The sequence below is a fragment of the Zonotrichia leucophrys genome, chromosome 3 (genome assembly GCF_028769735.1).
Source record: "Zonotrichia leucophrys gambelii isolate GWCS_2022_RI chromosome 3, RI_Zleu_2.0, whole genome shotgun sequence".
Classification (NCBI taxonomy): Eukaryota; Metazoa; Chordata; class Aves; order Passeriformes; family Passerellidae; genus Zonotrichia; species Zonotrichia leucophrys.
In genome coordinates, this window is record NC_088172.1 from 106,115,438 (window position 1) to 106,122,139 (window position 6,702).

The following is a 6,702-nucleotide window of genomic DNA, read 5'->3' on the forward strand; positions in this document are numbered from 1 at the left end:
TTCCACTGAATTTGTCTTTCTGTGCCCATCTCCTATAGTTATTCTTTCCTGCCTCTCTTCCCACTCAATCCTGTTTTTAATTAACTGATATGTGGCTTAGACCATGAGGTGTAGTACAAAATCAGTGAAACAAAGAGGATTTCCCCTTACTATTTTATAGTGAGCCTTAGTTGTGCTGCAGTTACTATTTTTTTTTTCATTTTGAGGAGCAGTTCTTCATGAAGACTTTCCTTTTTATTTTGTGTGTATGTGTGAAATGGATGAGTGTTATTTTCCTGAAAAGACTCATAGGAGAAACTCACATGGAAAATCTAAGGAAATTATAATTCCAAGTTCATCCATATTGATACTTGGATTTTTTTAATAAAGAGAGCTTTAATACATTAGAAAGCAAAGCTTTGCATGATTTGTTAGGTGGGAATTTAGATGTTGTACAGCTCCATTGCTAGAAAAAACTCTTTAGCTTGAACTCATAACATCTGAATTTTTACTGTGGTCTTTTTTTACCTCCTCAAATTCCCTTCTTAGGGAAAATTCCCATTCTTCAACAGTATCAGCTCTTTTAAATTAATTTTGCTCCTTATTTATTTGATAGTTTGATGGTCCTTAGAGGAATGTCTGATATGTTTACATTTCTAATATTGCCTGTGATTTTTTCAAAGCCACTTCATTTTTCTGAAAAAGTGACGGTTTTTAAGTGATTGTATGGGAAATTTCTCTGTGGAATGAGTTTTTTCTAAGATGTTACAGAAGTACAGAAGTGCGGAAGCTGTACTTTATATCATTCCTAATTGGCTTTTGAGACTGTTAATTCAGAATTTTGGAAGGAGTGGAGGCTGATGCTCTGGGAATCTCGAGGTGGCCTCTTTGCTTCTTGTTGCTGTAAGGTTTTCATTTTGGTGCCCTCTGCCTTGGGACAGTTGCTGCCCAGGTTGTCTGAGGCATGTGGCTGCCTGTGGCGCTGCTCCTTTCCCACGAGCCGGGCAGTGTTTGCGTGGCGTGCTGCTGAAACCCTTCAGGCGCGATTGCCGCTCTGTGCTTGGCCGTGAATGCGTCTGTGTTCTTTATCAGCCAGCCAGAGTGGGGTTGTGTTCCCAGCCTCTCCTGCTGCAGGGCCAGGGCCTGGCTGGGAGGAGGCCAGGGAACACTTGTGCTCTGCAGGGCAGGAGCAGGGCCCGGGTGTGCCAGCTCAGCCCCTGCAGGTGGGACCAGGGAGGGGTGGTCCCCCTCTGTTCATGGGGCACTCTGACATCTGGGACAGGACGAAATACAAGGTGGAAGTGTAAGAGAAATGCTCATCACCATACTGGGCACTCCTTTATCATCAGTGATGTTTGCCTTCTATTGAAAGCTCTGCTTTCCCAGGGGCTGGAAAACAATTCCAGATTTGACTACTTACCTACACTACAAGTACATTAATCTGAATTTGAAGCCTTGAAGTCATTGCAGCTGAAATGCAGAACGTCTGGCTGATCTTCAGCTTCTTGCTATGAGATTTGGACTAATTTGTGTGCTAAACACAGTTTAGCTCACAGCAGTTGATTCCTAGTGCTGGTATCTGTAATCCCACTGATTTGCTTCCTGATGTTGGTATTGGCTGTCAAAATTTAATGCTTTGGTTGTTACCTGCTGCTCTAAGAATGTCTTTTCTATTCTGGCTGGATTTGGAAAAAAAAAAAACCTGGGTAAAATATTTTATTTACCCATTGAGAAGTTAGTAACAACTGCACTGCCAGATTACTTTTGGTAATTCTCACCTGCTTTTAAAAAAGTGTTTGTTTCTCAGCCTCTCTTTGACTGTTAGGAAAGACAACTTCTGACTTGATAACATTACAATGTTCAGCTGGAAAAGAGCCTTGGGTCCTCACTGATGTTTCTGCACTACGTTGGATGACATTCCATTTATCTTCTCCCCCACCCTCCAAAGATATTTGAAGGTCCAGAGGCTCCTTTGGCATGGGCCCTGCTGAGAGAATCCACACAGAAAGCTTTCTTGCCTCGTGATCTGGCCACAGAGGCTGCAGGCTCTCCAGCCTCCTCTGCTTCCAGCTACATTCTGGCACTATATCCTGGTAATCACTGACACAATACTGTGTTTTCCAGGATTTGTAGCACTGGTTGGGCTGTCAGAACCTCCTGGCTGCCAATCAACAGAGCCAGCAATGGTATCAGGTGAGCAGGGACAGCGCAGAGCCTTCTGTTTGAGAAGGCTCTTTAGGAGCCTGAAAGGTGCCAGAGATTGCTGTAGTCAGAAGAGGTCTCTCTTGAATTCCAGAGGGTTTAACTAGGATATAGCTGAAGGAAGAAGAGACCCCTGAAGGAATTTGGTTTCAGGGCCCTATGTGCTCATTATGCAATTTCATCTTGGTTTTTGATCCTGAGGGTGCCTTCAGCTAGATCAGGTTCTCAGAACTCCACCCAACCCTTGTTTCCAGGGCTGGGACATCTTCAGCTCCTCTGGGCAGACTCTTCCAGTCTCACCATCCTCAGAGTAAAGAATTTCCTCCTAATATCTCATCTAAACCCCACTGCTGTCAGTCTGCAGCCATTCCCCCTGTCCCATCACCCCGTGCCCTTGTAGCAAGTCCCTTTCTGTGTTTCTTGATGCCCTTTTAGGTACTGGAAGGTGCTCCAATGTCTCCCCAGAGCCTTTCCTTCTCCAGGCTGAACATCTGCAGCTCTCTCAGGCTGTCCTTGTAGGAGAGGTCTTCAGCCTCCTGAAGGTCTCAGGTGAAAATAAAGTCTTCAAGTAGGAGTACCTGGAGCAGGTATCTGTGCACCCCCATTCTGTGGTTAGGGAGCATAAGACAAGTGTGAAAGTGTTTATGGTTTCCCTATCTCTGAAGAGGTTCTAGTGAACTTGGGGGTGTCAGAAGTGCTAGGGGCTCTCACCTCAGCTGTCATCAGGCTGACAGCAACCTAGGTTAGAACCATGTCCTGATGCTCAGGTAAAGCAGAATCCTTGGTGCAGGAGATGACCACAAACTGACTTGCAAGTCTGCTAGCAAAGCAAATCCATTTTTTTCTACCTTTTCCCCACTCCTCTGCCCATACCCGCATCACTCAAACTGGGAGGAGCTTTGGCTGTGGATCTCCTCGCAGCAGTCCCTCCCATGGCAGGAGAGCTCCCTGGGGACAAGCTCGCTCAGGCAGGATTTCCATCAGCTCTCCTGGCTGGTTGGGCCTTGCCAGCCTTTAGCTGCTTGGATGGGCAGACAGATCCTCAGCTGACAGGGACGAGCCAATCCCCAGATCAATTGCTCCACTTGGGTTTCTCCCTGGTTTTATTGAGTACAGTGTTCTTCTGAAGCATCTTAAACTTTTGGGTAGTGGATGTTTCTGCTGCCAAATAGATACCACATTTCAGAACTGAATGCTTGCCAGGTTAACAGGTTTCTGGCAGATGTTATAAAGGTCTCCTTAACTCTTGCTGATGAGTTCAAAAAAAGATTGTGATTAACAGGAAAGGAGCACCCATGCTTAGTACAGGCGGTGACCTTGAGATGCTTTTTGAGATACTTCACATGACATTAAACATCTGAAACATCTGGAGATGCGTCTGACCTTGGCCCTGCTGAAAGCCCAAGAGGAAAAACCCCACCAAAGTGAGAGATTTGACTGCCTGGACCTTACAACAGGTACCAAGCTTTGCCCCACAATCCCTGAGCTGTATCTGCTTGAAGAGCTTTTTGTTTTATCTGCTCTGGTCACCAACAAGCCACCCTAAATAGGACTGGGTTGTTGTTTCACATTCTTGGTGATAATTCCTAGTACAACATGTCCCAAAATACTTTCTGTAGCTTGGAAGCTCTGCTCTTAGGGTCTGATCCAATACTCACTGAAGTCAATAAGTCTCCCTATTGATTTCAGTTGTCTTTGGATTAGATCCTTGTTTAGGGGCTATAAATATATCACTGGAGGGGAAAAACTCATCCCAGACTTCGCGATAGATTTTTTTTTCCCCTCAAGTTTTCTTCTTTCTCATTCTCTTGTGTTTTGGTCAAACGCAGTCTGTCAAGCTCTGTTGCATTTCCTAATCTTCACTGTTGTGACAGACTTCAGGCCAGCAGAAAGACAAGCCTAAAATTATGGAAATTAGGTGTAATTTTTTATGATGCTGTCTAAGACATTTTCAATAAAGCAGAGTGAGAGATCGCTTTGCCAGATTGGTGTCATGGTGTTCCAAAAGTTTTGGCTAGTTAGCAGACTTCCAGTAAAAATGCATGTTGCTCTTCAGACCTCTTGTGGGTGATCCACACCTCTCTTGGAGCCTCCTTTTATTGTCTTGTGGCTTCAAATGGAAGAGAGCCTGAATTATTTTGGACCTGTGCAGAGAGTTCTCAGTATTATTAATAGCATGCTGAGTGAGCTTGCTGTGTAAAAGGCTCCGATTGCCCCTCCTGCCTTTCACAGAGCAGGCACTTAAAAACAGACTGTACTGGGGAGGTCATGGCGTGATGAACCAGCCTCACACAGAGCCAGGAGCTAGGTGAGTGTCTGGGAAAGTGTTTGTGTGAGGGATAAAGAGCCCGTGCTGCTCCCGAGCCGTGGCAATCAGGCTGACATCCAACGTGCATTGCCATTAGATTGGTGCTGCACAGTCCTATCCACAGGGCTCCTCCTCTCCTTTCTTGGAGTAAGGGACTTCTCTGTGTTGTTTTGATTTTGACTTCCCCAAGATGTGTTGTTTTGGGTTCTACCCATTCCATTTTCATGTTTTTATGACATAGAAATCAATCATCAGAAGCTTTGCAACCAGGGAATTACTTCTATCAGTTTTTGGTGCTATTCTAGAAGTAATAGGCCAAAATACCTGCTAGACAGGTATTTTAAGCATTCATAACGCACGTGCTAATTGTGTCTGTATTTAGTTCTTCTGATAAACATTATTATCAGTATGTCTGAAACATCTGGGATTTTATGCATGCCACCCATAATCATGTGATTTTTGATACACGGTTTAAAAAGAGGAAGGTGAAAGCAAAGGAATGTAGCAGTTGGAATTAAGAAGGAGCACAAAGCAAAAGCACGGACATTCCTCTGTCTAACTGCTGTGTTGGATGGATTTAAAACAGAATTTTCTACCATCATCCAGGGAAAAAGATCTGAAATGCAATAATATTTCTGGCACCACCTTTCACAAATAAGGCAACTGCATTTGCTTTGTAGGCATTAAAAACTCTGCAATAAGATACTTGTGGCACACTTCAGAGACTGCAGCTGACCTGGGAGACATCCTCACGGGGTCTGGGAAGCAGCCAGGATCACTGGAAAACATTGAGGAGGAAAGCAGTGTTAGTATGGCTTGTTAAAAAGCCTGGACAGCCAGAACAAAGCGCTTAGCCCAGTGCTGCTCAGCCCAGTGCTGCTCCCTGTCCGTGCCCAGAGGTTTGGCCGGGTCCTGGGGAGGTTTTGGGGCATCCACCTGGGGCCAGGGCCCTCAGCACAAGCTCAGCCCCTTCCTGTGGGCGCTGGAGCTGGTTTTGGGCAGTGTTTGTGGCCGTTGGGGTCAGTGATAGTGTGGTGGAAGGAAAGGTGATTGTGTGTGTGTTGCTGCACCCCTGGGCTCCCGGAGTCATCCCTGTGCAGGTGAGGGACAGACTCAGAGCGCAGTTTAACTGGGGGGGCCTGGATACACTGACACTTAAGGGACTGTCAAAAATCCCTTTCTGCACAATTCTCAAGTTAAAGAATCATAGAATGGTTTGAAAGGTAACCTGAGGACCGTCTCATTTGAGCCCCCACTGCCTTGGACAGGGACACCTTGCACTGGGCCAGTTCAGAGCTCCATCCAGCCCAGCCTTGGACACTTCCAGGGATGGGGCAGCCTCAGCTGCTGTGGCCAACACCTGTGCCGGGGCCTCAGCACCCTACTGGGGCGAATTTCTTCCTAATATCTCATCTACATGCACTCTGTGTCAGTCTGAAGCCACTGCCCTTGTCCTTCATTGCAGATCCTGGTGAAGGGTCCCTCTCCAGCTCCCTGGCAGGACCCCGTGAGGTCCTGGAAGGTGCTGTGAGGTTTGCACACAACCTTCTCTTCCCCAGGCTGAGCAGCCCAGCTCCCTCAGCCTGTGTTCTGGTAACTAGGCTTGAGGAAAGTGAGGGTTAATTGCAGTTTTAGATCTAGAGATATTCTCTATCAAAAGCTGGGGAGCACAAAGGCGCATTGACACCCAGGGGCTCGGTGACATCCCAGCCGCTGTGACATCAGCAGGCCCCCAGAGTGAATCGGCACCTTTGTGTGCATGGCAGCAGCCGTGCCCTGAGTGCAGGGCTCTGTGGAGAGGGCTCTGTGGCACTGCAGCCCTGCCCTGCAGGAGGGGCTCGGCCTGGCCTGGCAGTGCTCGCTCTGCTGGGTTCGGGTTGGGCACCGGGCCTGGGGAAGGTGCGGGTGGTGCTGTGTTGGCTTCAAGGGACATTGGGGGGTCTGTGCCTCAAATGTCCTTCTCAGCACTACTGGAGTTCAGTTGTACTGCTGCACAGAAGTACTGAGTTACTCACTACCTCCTAATGATTAATTTTTGATAAATATGTGAAATGGATGTCAAGAGACCGCATTAATTGTTCATGAGGGAGGCAAAAGAGAATCCTTTGAGGTGGAGTATTCCAAGAGAAGCAAAACAACTTCTAGTCATCATCAATCACCCTGTAATCTGCCCAGCACTCAGAAAACAGCAAGTGCATAGCAGAGGAGAAATA

At 46.7% G+C, this 6,702-nt stretch overlaps 1 long non-coding RNA gene across 1 annotated transcript in view; it reads left to right on the top strand.

Moving 5' to 3' along the window:
- The window catches only part of LOC135445061 (uncharacterized), a 28,606-nt gene extending 24,442 nt beyond the window's left edge, over window positions 1–4,164 (top strand). The window contains exons 2-3 of the long non-coding RNA XR_010439454.1: window positions 2,617–2,768; window positions 3,464–4,164. This is a non-coding gene — a long non-coding RNA (uncharacterized LOC135445061). The remainder of the gene's footprint in view (window positions 1–2,616; window positions 2,769–3,463) is intronic.
- The last annotated feature ends 2,538 nt before the right edge of the window (window positions 4,165–6,702 follow it).